Here is an 18,250-nt window from a genome sequence, read left to right on the forward strand (position 1 = left end):
CTGAAGCACTGGGATTGTTATTTTTCTGCTCCTCAGGGTAGCGCTGTACCATTACAGTTTATTTAATATGGCTTCCTATGGGACACATTCCCATCTATGCTTTTTTCAGCCGCTGCATTTGTAAAATACAAAACGGTGCTTTTTTGGATCAATAGATGCCAATAGAGAAGCTGTGAAAAGCATGTAATGCATTTTGCTGCGATTTTCATTTTTAATCTGCTCAACGACAAATTGGCCAAAAAAAGCTTAAAAAAATGCTAATCGCAGTAAAATCAGGTGTGCAAAAACGTAAAACAAAAAGCACTGCAGAAATGGATCAAAACCAAACTACAAAGATATAAACCGAGCCACACCTATGCATTTTCTGGTACTTTTTGCAAAAACTCACTACAGTTCATTTAACATGGTTTCCTATGGGACACGTTCACATCTATGCTTTTTTCAGCCGCTGTGTTTTTGGAAAGTGTCAGGGACTTTTTTAAATGCAAATTGGTGCTTTTTTGGTTTAATAAACTTCAATAAAGAGGCTGCAGAAAAGCATGTAGAGAGTTTCTTCACATGCAAATTTATTGCGATTTGTGTATTTTTTAATCTGCCCAACAAATTGGCCAAAAAAATGTAAAAAATGTAAAAATGTAAAAAATGTAAAATGCAAATTGCGGTAAAATTGCATGTGCAAAAATGCAAAAAACACCACACAAATCACTGCAGAAAAAGATCAAAAGCAACCTGCATAGATGGTAAACAAGCCTAACAGTTGCTTTCCCTCGGTCACTAAGGGGTTAACTAGCTGTATTCGTGTCATTGTGGCAGCAGAGGCCATAAAAAGTGGGTGGAGCCTATGTGACCAGTAAATGGGGCGGAGCCTATGTGACCAGTAAAGAGGGAGGAGCCTATGTGACCAGTAAAGGGGCGGAGCCTGGAAAGCCAGTAAAGGGGGTGGAGCCTTTGGTTCTATAAAAAGAGGCGGCAACAGGCCTCAGTGTGGGAGTTAGGAGTTGGATTTGAGAAGTAAACATCTTTGTTTCTTCTCTGTGATTTATTCGTGTTGTCCATAGTGTGATTTAGAGATTTACTAGATTTTTGCGATCTGGTAATTTTCTCTATAATTACAGGATATCGAATTTAGCTTGCCAGGAATATTAACATCTTTTTCCAGGCAAAATGGTGAAATTAGATCGCACCGCCTACCTGCGTGTAGGAGAAAGCGGCCCGTATCAACGCCGCAATACCCAAAAACATCAAGAGGTATATTGCCAGGAATCTTTACATCTCCTTCCAGGCAAAATGGTGAAATTAGATCACACCACCTACCAGCGTGTAGGAGAAAGCGGCCCGTATCAACGCCGCAATAACAAAAGGCATCAAGAATGCCAGGCTCAGCCTTCTAAGAAGTAAGTATCAGATATTTCGGATCAATAACCAGTAGGGGGATCAATAAAAACTGACAGCATATAAAACAGAATTTATTTATAAGTGATCAGCTAATCATTAGATTTTGTATCTCTCAGTAATGTGAAATACAGATCATACTATTGTCCATTTCACAGTCTGTTATATAACCGACCCGACGAGTCTGCTGTCTGTAGCTAAAAATAGACCAACTGTCAAATAGACCAACTGCCTAGCTAACGGACACAATCTGATCAGTGAGTTGGCTTTAATAATTGTGCAGACTAATAATGACAGATGTATAGTTTCCCTAGATTTTAGGACCTGCCTCACCTGGGGCTTTTATATACTTTAGGCACATTTTACATTCTAATCATAGGAGTGCGCAGCCTATTGCATTTGCGTGTGCACTCCAAAGCCCAAACACACATGCGTGTGTGTATATATATATATATAATGATTGCAGAGTATTTTTTGTTTCATTGGTCTTATTTTTTGTGCAACCCAATTTGCTGCTAAATAGGAAATTATGAGCACAAATCAGGGATTTGCTTTTGGCCCAGACGGCTCAGCAGGAAAAATAGATGAACTGGGCTTTTTTTTTCACAGTTGATCTATATTTACAAAGACCTTGACAATTGTCCATAATCACCTGTTTAGTGAATATTCCCCATTGGTGACAATCTAAAGCAGTGGTCTTTTCCTTGCCTTTATCCGGCCCTCAGGGCACTTCTCCCACTGATAGAACACTATTCTGCCAACTGACAACAATGGGAAACCATTTCTCCCACTGGCACCAACAATGGGGCGCTATTCCTCCCCCTAATACCAAACATGGCGATGTTTACTCTCACTGATGCCAGGAAATATTCCAATCCCACTGGACACAGTCTGGCCCCACTAATGTCTGAAGGATGATAAACTGGCCCTTTGTTTAGAAAGTTTGGAGACCCCTGATCTACAGACTAGGCAGGTAACAAAGGTCAGATGTTGCAGTGATAATACCGGCACTGTATCGGCATTAATTTGAATACAGGTTGGAACAACTTGGAAGGGAAAACTGGGGGTAAAAGATCTGGGATTCATACCCCATCATCATTTTCATACCACTCTTTGCAGACATCCCATGATACTGGCTTTCCAACCAATCAGGGAGCTTGGTGTATGGTCACATGAGCTCCCGCCAGCTGTCCTGATTGGTTTTAAAGCCAATACCACTCATTGACGGTCAAAAAGGAGATCTTTCCCTGCCAGCATATTATGTCCCTGCCTGCAGATTTAGAGTAAAAGAGAAGTGCTGCCTTCCACACTTGACTTCTAAGCGGAGTTGCTCAGTGGGAGATCGTTCCCATCTCCCCGCTGCCCCACAAAGCAATAATGCTAATGCAGACAGGGTGTGCCCAGGCACATCTGGCACACCCTGTGTGCACTCCTATGATTTTCATACAGGTCTATGGGAATGCAGGACCATCTTGAAGTAGGTCATCTGCAGATCTAATGCACCCGTTAATGAATTCTGAATGATCCCAGAAGCATCTCAAACTGATATCAATCTGATACCACTGAAACAAGCCCAGAGCCCTTCAGCACAGGTCCTTACTTTGTCTCTGGTTGGTTCTCAGGGGTGGGAATGGTCATTGTTACTAAAAGACCATATTAACTTTTGATTTCCCTTTCAAACATGGGACCAATCTCCTGATCAGGGTATCATGTTGGGGGAGGATTTTAGGATTAGGGATGTGATCCTCCTATTGAATGTGATCCATATTTTGATTTGTATCTCTTGAAACTGAATAAATATTATTGAAAGACAATAATCCATGACTTAAAGCTTTGAATAGTCCATGCTAACAAATATCTTCTTTCTTTTCAGTATCAGAAATGAGCCTGCCAAGGCCGCTAAGCCTGCCAAGGCTACTAAGCCGGCCAAGGCCGCTAAGCCTGCCAAGGCTACTAAGCCGGCCAAGGCCGCTAAGCCGGCCACTGCACCGAAGACACCGACCAGGGCCGCTAAGCCGGCCACTGCACCGAAGACACTGACCAGGGCCGCTAAGCCGGCCACTGCACCGAAGCCACCGACCAGCCAGCCACAACATCAGCTGACTACAGAGTTGGTTTCCAGCTTTTCCAAAGCTACGGGAATGTACCCAAGCTGGGCCGAACAGTAAGTTTTTCTAACATTTTTTGGGGTTCTTTCATATTTACAATGGAAAGCATTGTCAAAACATTGTCAAACCCAGATAAACTTGTGACTGGGTCACTAAATGAAATGAGGCTTCGTTCATAAAGCTTTATCACCAGGATAAATATACATCTTTTCAAAATTGACGTTATTTCAGATAAGGCCAATGAGGTTTGAACATTATAGTCATATGGCTGAAAAAAAAAGAGTTCAGATGTTAAAGCTTTGTGAAATGTCAATAAAAATGTAAATATAAAGGCAAGCCATTGCCAGAAGCGACATGTTAAAAAGCAGTATATAAAAGATTTACAACCTTCATAAAGAAAATGAAAAATCTACGCAGTTCCTTATCACTGAATGAAGGCTTCCTGTCAGCTCTATCCCACAATGTATAGCCATAAGGCAATTATAGAAAATAAGGACGATTGGATCTTAATTAGAACAAATATATTTAAAATATTGATGTTTCTGAAGGCAGCCTGAATTATGCAGGAAACATCATATGAAGACAATGTTTTTTATTAACCACTTTACCACCGGAGGATTTTGCTGTCTTCCGTCCAGACCACTTTTTGTGCTTCGGCACTGTGCGACTTTAACTGACAATTGTGCGGTCATTCAATGTGGTACCCAAACGAAATTTACGTCCTTTTTTTCCCACAAACAGAGCTTTCTTTTGGTGGTATTTGATCACCTCTGCGCTTTTTATTTTTTGCGATATTAATAAAAAAAGAGCGAAAATTTTGCAAAAAAATGACATTTTCAACTTTGTCTTTTAAAAAATATCCAATATACTCAATTTATGTCATTTTTTTTTTGGCCAAAATATATTTAGCTACATGTCTTTGACAAAAAAAAATTCAATGAGCGTATTTTTATTGGTTTGCGCAAAAGTTATAGCGTCTACAAACTATGGTGTAAATACTGAAATTTTACGCAGCTTTAATTTCTGACTGCCTATCTCAATTCATGAAGTGCTAAAATGGCAGGGCAGTACAAGACCCCCCCAAATTACCACTTTTTGGAAAGTAGACATCCTAAGGAATGTTCTGAGAGGCATGTTGAGCTCATTGAATATTTAATTTTTTTGTCACAGGTGTTTGAAAAATGAATAAAAAAAAAAAATTTTTTTTTTTTTAACACAAAGTTGTCACTAAAAGATAAATTTCTCACACATGCCATGGGTATATGTGTAATTACACCCCAAAATATATTCTGCTGCTTCTCCTGAGTACAGGGATACCACATATGTGAGACTTTTTGGGAGCCTATCTGTGTACGGGACCCCGAAAATCAATCTCCATCTTTAGGTTTTCTAATGGCGTAAATTTTTGATTTTACTCCTCACTACCCATCACAGTTTCGGAGGCCCTGAAATTTCAAGATAGCACAAAACCCCCCAAATGACCCCATTTTGCAAAGTAGACACCCCAAGCTATTTTCTGAGAGGCATGGTGAGTCCATGGAATATTTTATATTTTGCCACAAGTTTTGGGAAAATTACAATTTATTTATTTATTTTTTTTTTAACACAAAGTTGTCACTAAAAGATAAATTTCTCACACATGACATGGGTATATGTGGAATGACACCCCAAAATACATTCTGCCGCTTCTCCTCAGTATGGGGATACCCCATGTGTGAGACTTTTTGGGAGCCTAGCTGTGTACGGGACCCCGAAAATGAATCTCCATCTTTAGGTTTTCTAATGGCGTAAATTGTTGATTTCACTCCTGACTACCCATCACAGTTTCGGAGGCCCTGAAATTTCAACATAGCACAAAACCCCCCCCAAATGACCCCATTTTGCAAAGTAGACACCCCAAGCTATTTGCTGAGAGGCATGGTGAGTCCATGGAATATTTTATATTTTGCCACAAGTTCCGGGAAATATATTATTATTATTTTATTTTTTGTTTTTTTACACAAAGTTGTCACTAAATGATATATTGCTCACACATGCCATGGGTATATGTGAAATGACACCCCAAAATACATTCTGCTGCTTCTCCTGAGTACAGGGATACCACATGTGTGAGACTTTTTTGCAGTCTAGCCGAGTACAGGTCCTCGAAAGCCAACCCCCACTTTCAGGCTTTCCAAGGGCGTAAATTGTTGATTTCACTCCTGACTACCTATCACAGTTTCGGAGGCCATGAAATGCCAAGACAGCACAACCCCCCCCCCCCCCCCCAAATGACCCCTTTTCGGAAAGTAGACACCCTAAGCTATTTGCAGAGAGGCATGTTGGGTGTTTTGCAGATCTCACTTTTTGTCACAAAGTTTTGGAAATTGAAAAAAGAGGAAAAAAAATGCATTTTCCTGTTTTTTCTTCATTTTCCAAAAAAAATGAGAGATGCAAAATACTCACCATGCCTCTCAGCAAATAGATTGGAGTGTCTACTTTGCAAAATGGGGTCATTTGGGGGGGTTTTGTGCCATCTTGGCGTTTCATGGCCTTCAAAAGTGTGATAGGTAGTAAGGAGTGAGATCAACAATTTACGCCCTTAGAAAGCCTGAAGGTGGGGAGTGGTTTTCCGGGTCCTGTACGCGGCTAGACTGCAAAAAAGTCTCACACATGGGGTATCCTTGTACTCAGGAGAAGCAGCAGAATGTATTTTGGGGTGTCATTTCACATATACCCATGGCATGTGTGAGCATTATATCATTTACTGACAACTTTGTGTAAAAAAAAAAAAATAATAATTTTCCTGAAACTTGTGGCAAAATATAAAATATTCCATGGACTCATCATGCCTCTCATCTAATAGCTTGGAGTGTCTACTTTGCAAAATGGGGTCATTTGGGGGGGTTTTGTGCCATTTTGGCATTTCATGGCCTTCAAAAGTGTGATAGGTAGTAAGGAGTGAGATCAACAATTTACGCCCTTAGAAAGCCTGAAGGTGGGGAGTGGTTTTCCGGGTCCTGTACGCAGCTAGACTGCAAAAAAGTCTCACACATGGGGTATCCTTGTACTCAGGAGAAGCAGCGGAATGTATTTTGGGGTGTCATTTCACATATACCCATGGCATGTGTGAGCATTATATCATTTACTGACAACTTTGTGTAAAAAAAAAAAAAATAAAAAAAAATAATAATTTTCCTGAAACTTGTGGCAAAATATAACATATTCCATGGACTCATCATGCCTCTCATCTAATAGCTTGGAGTGTCTACTTTGCAAAATGGGGTCATTTGGGGGGGTTTTGTGCCATTTTGGCATTTCATGGCCTTCAAAAGTGTGATAGGTAGTAAGGAGTGAGATCAACAATTTACGCCCTTAGAAAGCCAGAAGGTGCGGATTGGTTTTCCGGGTCCTGTATGCGGCTAGACTGACAAAAAGTCTCACACATGGGGTATCCCTGTACTCAGGAGAAGCAGCAGAATGTATTTTGGGGTGTCATTTCACATATACCCATGGCATGCGTGAGCAATATATTATTTAGTGACAACTTTGTGTAAAAAAAAAAAAAAAAAAAAACAAATTGTCATTTTCCTGAAACTTAGGGCAAAATATAAAATACTCCATGGACTCAATATGCCTCTCAGCAAATAGCTTTGGGTGTCTACTTTCCAAAAAGGGGTAATTTGGGGGGTGTTTGAACAGTCCTGGCATTTTATGCTCAATTTTAGCAACACATCACCCACTCTTCTAACCACTTGAAAACCAAGCCTTTTCTGTGAGTTTTTGTTTACATGAAAAATTTTTTTTTTTTTCACAAGAAAATTACTTTGAACCCCCAAACATTATATATTTTTTTAAAGCAGAGGCCCTACAGAACAAAATGGTGGATGTTGCAATTTTTTTTGTTACACGGTATTTGCGCACACATTTTCCAAACGCAATTTTTGCGTAAAAAAAACACTTTTTTTATTTTTAATGCAGAAATACACTATATAATTCCAAATTGTTTGGTAAAATTTAAAAGATGATCTTATGCCGAGTTCATAGACACCTAACATGACATGCTTTAAAAATTGCGCACGCCCGTGCCGCGGCAACAAACTACGTACGGTTTTAAAAGCCTTTGAAAGTCTTTACAGGTTACCACTTTGGACTTACAGAGGAGGTCTACCACAAGAATTACTGCCCTCGACCTGGCGTTCACGGCGATACCTCACATGCATGCTGAAATTGCGGTTTACATATGACACTAGACCAACGCTTGTTGGTCTATTGTCATATGTAACGCAAGCACGGGGGGACAGGGGGGCTTGATTTTTTTTTTTTTTTTAATTTGCTTTCTTATGTTATTTTGACACCTTTTCTTTCATTTTTTTTTTCTTTAATCATTTTTATTGTTATCACGGTGAATTTAAATTTCCTCTATGATAGCAATCGGTAGTGACAGGTACTCTTTTTAAAAAAAATTGGGGTCTTTTAGACTCTAGATCTTTCCTCTGACCTTAACGCATCTGACCACGCCAAAATTGGTGTGATAAAATACTTTCCCAATTTCCCAATGGCGCTGTTTATTTCTGGCGAAACAGAAGTCATGAAATGCTCGTAGCCTCCGGCATCTTAGGCCATAGAGATGATTGGAGCCATTCTCATCTCCAATCAGCTCTATGGTTAGATAACTGAACCACCGGCTGCACTCTCGGGTTAATCGGTGGGACAGGAGAGCCCGAGAAAAAACGTGGAAGGCAGCGGAAGGCGGCAGGAGGGGGGGGGAGTCCCCTCCCACTGCATGTAAAAGCAGTCTAGCGGCCAATTATCCGCTAGGATTGCTTTTACATGTAAGCCGACCGCTTGCTGTAAAAAACGATACCAAGATGATGCCTAAATCTGCAGGCATCATCCTGGTATAACCACTCAAAGTCCAGCAACGTACCAGTACATTGCTGGTCTTTGTTTGGCATATAGGTTTTTTTTTTTCATGCAGCCTGTGGGCTGAACGAAAAAAAAGAGAACCTATCAGAAATCAGCACAGGAATAATGCGTAGTATTACTCATCATTAACCGCCCAAACAACCACCCACTGAATTTAATGATGGGTATACACGACAATATCCATGTATACCAAAATAGGATTTTAACTGCAGTGCTGAAATCAGAAAATCACCACAGCTGCTATCAGCAAAGGTATCCATATATGCTGAGCGCAAACGCTGTTTGTGTCAGAATATATAAAATCAATGCATGGTAGCCGACGAGAACCTGCAAGAGAAACAGGTCACAAAAGAATGAAAAAACAAACAAAGTACATTAAAAAAAAGTACATTAGGAAGAGTAGGACATAAAAAATGACTGACACAACAAAAGTTTTTGGATTCTCATCATTAACCGCCCAAACAACCACCCACTGAATTTAATGATGGGTATACATGGCACTATCCACGTATACCAAAATAGGATTTTAACTGCAGTGCTGAAATCAGAAAATCACCACAGCTGCTATCAGCAAAGGTATCCATGTATGCTGAGCGCAAACACTGTTTGTGTCAGAATATATAAAATCAATGTGGCAGCCGACGAGTACCTGCAAGAGAAACAGGTCACAAAAGAATGAAAAACAAACAAAGTACATTAAAAGTACATAGGAAGTGTAGAAGAACATAAAAAATGACTGAGACGACAACTATTTTTGGCTTTTATGTATTTTTTTTTTTTTTTTTTCAAACGTCGAGTTCCAGGTTCCAGGTTCGGGTCTCTCAAAATGACGATAGCCATCGAACATCTTTTGAGACCCTGTGTAAATGTGCCCTAAACTGTGCCGTGCTGTACCCTATGCTAATAATCCACTAGTGTGTGGTAGCGACGGAAACAGTCACCGTGGCAAAGACCAGGTCGGTCAGGACAGTCGGGACAATAATTCCGGGTGTCACGCCTAAATCCGCGCTTGCTGCAGACACGGCATCTTTTTTGGGGGTATCGTTTGGTAGGGGTACTCGGGAGGTATTTCGGAAAATGCCTCTCATGCAGCCGGCTCACTGCATCTGGTTGGGGAAGTTGGGCAGGAGCACCAGCTGAATACAGAAGGGCTCTGATTATTTCTTCTTGGAATTGAAAGAAGGATAATGTTCCAGCAGACGCTTTGTATAAGACAAAAGCGTTGTAAACAGCCAATTGAAATAGGTATACAGACACTTTTTTGTACCAGCGCCTGGCCTTACGGGCAATTAAGTACGGTCCCATCATCTGGTCGTGGAAGTCCACCCCTCCCATTTTACGGTTATAGTCGTGGACACAGAGGGGTTTCTCAACAACAACACCGGTGACTGTAGTAATTTGGACTGCCGTGTCTGGGTGAATGGAGGACAGCACGTAAACGTTTTGTTTGTCCCTCCACTTCACTGCAAGCAATTCATCGCACCTCAAGCAGGCTCTCTCCCCCGAGCTCAGTGGGGCATTCACTAGCCGTTGGGGGAAGCCCCGGCGATTAGATCGCACGGTGCCACAAGCGCCAATTTGCAATTGATAGAGGTGTCTAAAAAGTGGCACGCTTGAATAGAAATTGTCCATGTACAAGTGGTACCCCTTTCCGAATAAGGGTGACACCAAGTCCCAAACTATCTTGCCGCTGCTCCCTATGTAGCCTGGGAAGTCGGGGGGCTCCACAGTGCTATCTTTTCCCTCATAGACACGGAAATTAACTGTATAGCCTGTGGCCCTGTCACAAAGCTTATACAACTTGACCCCGTATCTGGCACGCTTGCTGGGGAGGTACTGTTTGATAGCAAGGCGACCAGTAAACTTAATCAGGGACTCATCAACGCAGACATCTTGTTGGGGGGTAAACAAGGCTGCGAACCGCTGATTGAAGTGGTCTATGAGGGGCCGAATTTTGTGGAGCCGATCATATTCAGGGTCTCCCCGAGGACGACAGAGTTCATTGTCGTTGAAATGCATGAACCGAAATATTTGTTGGTATCGAGCCCTGGACATAACAGCAGAGAACACGTACATTTGATGAATTGGGTCAGTGGACCAATATAACCGCAATTCATTCTTTCTTGTAATGCCCGTGTTGAAGGAAAGGCCCAGATAGGTTTTAAACTCCTGAATCGTAATAGGATTCCAGGCGAATGGTCTGGCAAGGGGTGAATTTGGGTTGGCGGCGATGAATTGTTGAGCGTACAAATTTGATTGGTCCACAATAGATCTGAAAAGATCTTCAGTGAAAAACAGCTCAAAAAAGTTTATGGGATTAAAACCAGCTGTTTCCACTTGGATTCCGGGTTGGGCGGTGAATGGGGGAAGTACTGGCGCTGTGGAATCTGTGGGCTGCCAATTAGGATATGCCAGCGCTTCAGGGAGGACACTATGGGCTCTACGGGCCTGTCTTCGGATACGCGGTGGCTGCGGGCCACTACTCGTGCTAGCCACCGCACCAGCTTCAACTGCACTCAGGTGACTCGCCACGTCACCAGGTGATACTGCAGTGCTGGTTGAAGGTCCAGGGTGTACTAGGCCGCTCGCGCTTGCCAGTTCACGAGAAGTGTGAGCGGCACTAGTACTGGCACTCTGCTGCATACCAGAAACCTCCAGTTCTTGCAAGTCAACAACTCCAGAATGGGGTCGGGTACGCCTGACCCTAGCAGGGACCCCTCTGTCGGAGCTATCTGTCAGGGAGCCGCTGCTGTCATCTGGTTCGTATACTGACCCTGATTCTGACAGTGAGGGTTCCCCATCGCTCTCACGTGCCGCGGTCAGCATTTCGTAGACCTCTTCACCACTGTACCAACGTTTTGTCATTTTAGTAACTAAATTTACCGGTACAGTAGTGCGACTACTAGGTAATAAAAGCACCTGGTTGTCGAGGACTATTTGGTCGCTACAAAGAAAAACTGCTAGTGCTAACAGAGATCAGGCCTGACTCTGCTAACGCAGCGGTTTTGTGTGATGTGTTTTTTGGAAGTGTCAGTAATCTATTGATTACTACACTTGCCTGGGTAAGGTGGGCTGGGCAGGGGGGCTAAACGCAGGTGCTAGCAGGAATCAGTGCTGATTGTGCAAACACTGCGTTTGGGGAACACTAAATTATGAGGACGCTAGTATAGTTCTGATCAGATCAGATATTGATCTGTTCAAACACTATACTAGTAACGGTGGTGTGTGTGTGTTAGTGTACTTGACTCTAACTGACGCTAAGTAACGGTGGTGTAGTGGGACCCTGACGCTAACTAGCTAGCCTAAGTTGTGTCACCCGTGACGCTAATACAGTGATCGGTAATCACTGTATATAGTGAACACTGTGACAGGGAAGTGAAGGGGTTAAACTGGGGGAGATCAAGGGGTTAAACCTTTATAGAGGATAGATGGCGGGTGGCCTAAACCTATTCGGGCCTAGCGCAAGCGCAAATTATGGTCACCAGTGACACTAAATACAGTGATCAGTAGTTATCTGATATACTGTATATATTAGTGCACTGTTTTATATGGAGTGAAGGGGTTAACTGGGGAAGATCAAGCGGTTAAAAGTTTATTAGGGAATAGGTGGCGGGTGCCCTAACCCTATATGGGCTTAGCGCAAGCGCAAATTAGGGTCACTAGTGACACTAAATACAGTGATCAGTATTTACCTATATACTGTATTTAGTGCACAGAGTAATAGGTAGTGAAGGGGTTAACTGGGGCTGATCAAGGGGTAAAAACTTTATTAGGGGATAGGTGGCGGGTACCCTAACCCTATTTGGGCCTAACGCAGGCGCAAACTACGCTCACAAGTGACACTTATACAGTGATCAGTAAAATATCTGTATACCACTGTATATAGTGTTCACTGTGAGGGGTTTGGGGGTGATCAGGGGGTGATCAGAGATGATGAAGGGGTTAAATGTGCCTATGTGAGGTGTGTCAGTGTAGTGTTGGTGGAAACTCACGTTTTTGGTGTGTCTCTGTCTCTCTCCTGGAACCGAAAGGACTTCAGGAGGGACAGTGACATCACTTCCCCTGTCTGTGTTTACATTACACAGACAGGGGACAGATTGCCATTGGTGGGGACCGATCTACAGACACTGACCAAAAATCATTGGTCAGTATCTGGTGATTGATCGGTTCCCTACCGAATGCCATCGGTATCGGGACCCGCGGCGCGCGGGAGCGCGCTCTGGAGCCGCGATCGCGCATGACGTTAATACTACGTGGCTGAGCGGTATCGTGCCGCACTGCCGCAGTAGTATTACCGCGCGCGGTCCTAAAGTGGTTAACATTTACCTTAAAAAAAGACAATGTCTCCAAAGTTCAGAGGGGTCCTATAGTCTACTCTTGGCCTGCAGTGTCCTGATTTGTTCTCTGGATTCCCCCGTCATCCACATCAACATGGCCACCATTTTGGAGTTTGGCCTCAGTTCTACAACATATTCCGTCCCGTGTCTTTTAGCCTTACTAGAGCAGAATTGAGAAGATGAAGCCTGGTTGAAGAATTTGGTCTGATCACTTTAGGGAAATTCCATCACTAGAATCTCTGTTGTAGGATGGACTTCTCTTTAGAGCTGAATCCACCCAGAACTGCATTTCTCTTTTGGTCCCTTGTGGTTTAGATGGAACCTTTTATGAAATGTAAATTCTTTGTGGATTTAACAGGGCTTCTGGCAATGAATGGGAGGAATTTCACATTCCATTACATATATTCCGAATGTGTTGGGTTTTCGAAACAATATAAATGACTTTCTTTACTTATCCTATTGTTATATTCTCTGTGCCTTTTCTTACCAATATTTTTTTTTTCCAGGTGTCTCAGGCAAAACAATGATGACTACATTCAAGCCATGGTCATCTTCCAGAAGATGAAGGCTGAAGGGAAAATCCCCAGCCATTTCTTTTTCATGGACTCTAACCATGATGAACTCCGGGCCAAGTTCATTGAAGTCACCGGAATGTTTGAAGAATACGCAGACAAGTAAGTTTCTGTTAAATCCCTTGGAACTCTCAGTTTCTGGGGAATGGTTTTCACACACATTTTTGTTTTCCATTCTTTAACATCTAGGACTGACAAGTTCTTATATGAGACTGTCAGTCCCATTTAGCTTTAACAATATGAACATGTGGAAACCCAGCAAATGGTTTACCTGTAATACTTATTTAAATGGGTCCATATGTTATTTATTTTTTACTTTCATCAAAATCAAATATTCTCTATTATGTCTTCTACAACCCGTCCTAACCTCCATATTTCTTTACAGGTGTCTTCGGGAGAACAACTGGGACTGGATAAAGTCTTGGAATGATTTCAACTCCCTGAATTCAGAAGGCCAAATTCCACCACAATGCTTTTACAGGCATGAGGGAAAGACCATCTTCCCAACAAACAAAAACTTGATGGTCTTTGAATTTGCCAGCAAGAGCAACATGCGCCCTCAGTGGGCGGAAAAGTAAGTCTGGGTTTCTATTTCTATTTTATTGTTTTTTATGGGATTAACCACTTAAGCCCCAGAAGATTTTACCCCCTTCCTGACCAGGGCCTATTTTGCGATTCAGCACTGCGTGACTTTAATGGACAATTGCGCGGTCGTGCGACGCTGTACCTAAACTAATTTGACATCCTTTTTTTCCCACAAACAGAGCTTTCTTTTGGTGGTATTTGATCCCCTGTGCGATTTTTACTTTTTGCGCTATAAACAAAAAAGCGCGACAATTTTGCAAAAATAACAATATTTTACACATTTTTTATATGAAATTCCCCAAAAAAAAAAAGTAAAAATCAAAATGTTTTAACATTTTAGGCCAATTTGTTTTATGCTACATATGTTTGGTAAAAAAAATCGCAAAAAGCGTATTTTCATTGGTTTGCGCAAAAGTTATTGCGTTTACCAACAAAGGGAAAGATTTTTGTCATTTTTGTTGTTGTTTTTTTTAACGCATAATGGCGGCGATCTGCGTTTTTTTTGCGGGACTGCGACATTGCGGCGAACAGATCGGCCCCTTGACTGACATTTTTTACACTTTTGGGGTTACCAGTGACATTACTACAGTAATCAATGCTATACATATGCACTGTTACTGTAAAATGACACTGGCAGGGAAGGGGTTAACTTTTTTTGAGAGGGAGGGGTTATGTGTGTCCCTAGGGGCGTGATTCTAACTGTGATTGGCTGTGGCTTGAGGTGTAGGAACAGTGATCAACGGTCCTACATAGTAGAACCGTATGATCACCATTCATACAGAGGGGAGAATGACAGGCGGCTTGTTTACATTAGCCGCCTGCCTTTCTCCCGCTCTAACGGATGATCGCGAGTGACCGGCGGAGATCGGGTCCGCCGGGCACACGCGCGGGTGGTCCGTGACCACGTGGGAGCGCGCCTCCGGCGGCACACGCTCGCTCGCTCCCTAGACCCTCACAGGCTAGCGACGTAGCCCTACATTGCTTTGCCTGTGAGGGACTGACCGTAAATAGTCGTGCGGGTGGTTGGCAAGTAGTTAAAGGTGGGCATATACTAGAGGAATTTCATCAGGAGCCAGCTGAAATTTGCTCCATGTGTGGCCCCCCTCCACCCTCCTGCCTGATATTCTTTGATTAAAAATGTTTGGACCAATAACGACTGAATGCAGCTGCTGTTTGGGTATTCTGAAGGCCATCACCAGCAGCAGTCAGAATCCACTAAGAGCAGAAGAATGGATGGAGGAAACTATTCAATTTTATTATTATTCCACAGAATTACTCTAGTGATCTCCAAGTTTGTATTTTTTATTGAGAGACTTTTGTTCACTTCAGATGGATTCTGCATTCACAAACAAGTCAGTAGGAATGCAAAAACGTATGAAGGAGTCCAAATGCAGGTCATATACACCTGTGAATTAATTCTGAATCCTTTCAGAAATCTCTTCAACTAATATCACACTGATGTCATAGGGCACAAGCCCAAAATCTGCCTCCACAAGCACTTTGACAACAGTTTTCCTTTTCTATCGGCCTAGTATTTCTTGGTGGTACAAAACCTTTATTATACTTGTCCATGGTGGAATGTTCACCTGCTCAGAGCAGAGTGTAGTCCTTTACTGCTCTTCTGTATGAAGTCTAGGCTGTTTACAATATCATCGCCCCTTACCAATGAGATAATCCATTCGCTGGATCTCTGACAAAATGGAGATGACCCAGGAAGTCAGAGGGAAATTCTGTGCTTACCATTGTTCCCACTACATACCGTATTTTTCGCCATATAAGACGCACCGGCATATAAGACGCACCCAATTTTAAAGGAGGAAAATCTAGAAAAAAAAGATTCGGAACCAAATACTGCAGTAAAATATTTTATATCAACAGGTGAGGGTATAGGCATGGCACAGGTGATGGTATAGGCATGGTACAGGCATGGCACAGGTGAGGGTATAGGCATGGCACAGGTGATGGTACAGGCATGGCACGGGTGAGGGTATAGGCATGGCACAGGTGATGGTACAAGCATGGCACAGGTGAGGGGTATAGGCATGGCACAGGTGAGGGTATAGGCATGGCACAGGTGATAGTACAGGCATGGCACAGGTGAGGGTATAGGCATGGCACAGGTGAGGGTATAGGCATGGCACAAGTGAGGGTATAGGCATGGCACAGGTGATGTTTTAGGCATGGCACAGGTGAGGGTATAGGCATGGCACAGGTGATGTTTTAGGCATGGCACAGGTGATAGTACAGGCATGGCACAGGTGAGGGTATAGGCATGGCACAGGTGAGGGTATAGGCATGACACAGGTGAGGGTATAGGCATGGCACAGGTGAGGGTATAGGCATGGCACAGGTGAGGGTATAGGCATGGCACAGGTGATGTTTTAGGCATGGCACAGGTGGTGGTTTAGGCATGGCACAGGTGGTGGTTTAGGCATGGCACAGGTAGGCTTCAATCACTTACCTGCTCTCCTGGGCTGCCTGCGAGACGTCCATGGCGCTGCTCCTCTCGTCCTCTTCTTCTGACGGCGGCGGGATTCCGGGAACCGTCCACGGCGCTGCTCCTCTCGTCCTCTTCTGTCTTCTTTGACGGCGGCTCTCTTTCTTCCGATCGGTCCGGCGGGAAGGAGATCGGGCGGTGACGGTGCGTGACTGACGCACGCACCGGCACCGCCCCCATTGCGACGTCAGCAGGCAAAATGTGTATTTGCTGTATAAGACGCACCAACTCCCCCCCCCCCCCCCCCCCCCCAGTTTTAGGGAAGAAAAAGTGCGTCTTATACGGCGAAAAATACGGTATACATGCTGCTTAGAAAATCCATGCAGAGTTTTGTGTATTAACCTTATAAATATATATATATATATATATATATATATATATATATATATATATATATATATATATATATATTTTTTTTTTTTTTTTTTTTTAAGTCCTGTCTATTGTCTGTTACTAATCTCACTGACACTTTTGTTTTTCAGGTGCCTTTCTGATATGAAGTGGAGTTGGGAGGACGCTGAGGCCATCTTTACAAAGATGAAGGTAAGTAAGACTATCAGTATATAACTAAGGGGGACATTTATAAAGTACAGCCATGGGGTTGTGAGAAATAAAAACTGGGGGACAGCCTGGTTATTTGACCGGTCGAACACAAATGACCAGCTCTCCTCCAATCATAGAGCAGCTCAATGAACTATCAAAGAGCACAAACTGTGACCCCCACATTGAAAGTTAACTACAAAATGTGGAGTACGGTGTGCATAGCCCTATGGAGTATAATGGGGAGCAGATAGCGACATCTGCCCTCTGGTATAAATAGCCGCCTAAATTTACTTCTTTCCACAATAGCTTCTTCCTCAGTTTTTTAATCGTATTTCATTTTGATGTTTTGCAGATGGAAAACCAGATTCCAGAGGACTTCTTCTACAACACCAATGGCTATTATGACTTGGACGGCCCAAATGCAGCTGAAGCCTTTATTAAAAAGTTCTCAATGGGATCTGGACTTACGGAGGATTGGGCCAGAAAGTAAGTTTCCATTATTACTTCTCTTTCTATTTTGTTTCTTTTCTATGGGGTTCAGAATCACATCAGCTGTAAATGGATGGAGCTGCCTGGTCTGAACATCCTATAAATTCTATTGCCAGATTTAGTTGTCTGTTCATTATGTTTACATTGTTTACTTCTTTATCTTTCAGATTCTTGGAGAATGCTCAATGGAATTACATGCAGGCAATGCGTGACTTCTTATATATGAAGGTAAGAATATTCAACTAGAACTAGATTTGATTTTCCACAATACTTTATCACCCAGTAAGCCCTGGTCTGTTGCAATTTCATATGAGTTCCAGAACTCATAGAATCGCATGACAAGTGAAATTACACAACTTTCTATGTTGGCCGTTCACATATATGCAGCCCAAATGCAATGCAGTTTTAAAAAGCGTCCTGTGTGTGTGTGGTGAGATTTTCATCTCTATAGAGTCTAATGCATGGAAAACGCATAGGTGTTCACTGACTAAGCAATTCCAGTGCCCTTTCTAGCAGGCTATAATGTCTTTATGAGCTAATTTTCATAGAGAGAGAATCGTAACTGAATCCAAATCGCATTGTAATCGCTTGTGAATTTGCATGACGTCACATTGGAAATTATCCTTGATATCACACTAAAAACATCCGTTAAATTGAACCGCATAAGTGTGAATCTAGGCTAAGAGTTTGTTCACACAAGCAGTATTTCCCAACACAGTTTAAATGCAGGCACAAGGAAAATAGTCTTGTTTCCTATTGTTTCAGATTACCCTAATACCCTCCATTGGTTTGTACTGAAAAAAAGGACATAGTAAAAGA

Source organism: Pelophylax lessonae, assembly GCF_965119305.1.
Source record: "Pelophylax lessonae genome assembly, chromosome: 13".
Classification (NCBI taxonomy): domain Eukaryota; kingdom Metazoa; phylum Chordata; class Amphibia; order Anura; family Ranidae; genus Pelophylax; species Pelophylax lessonae.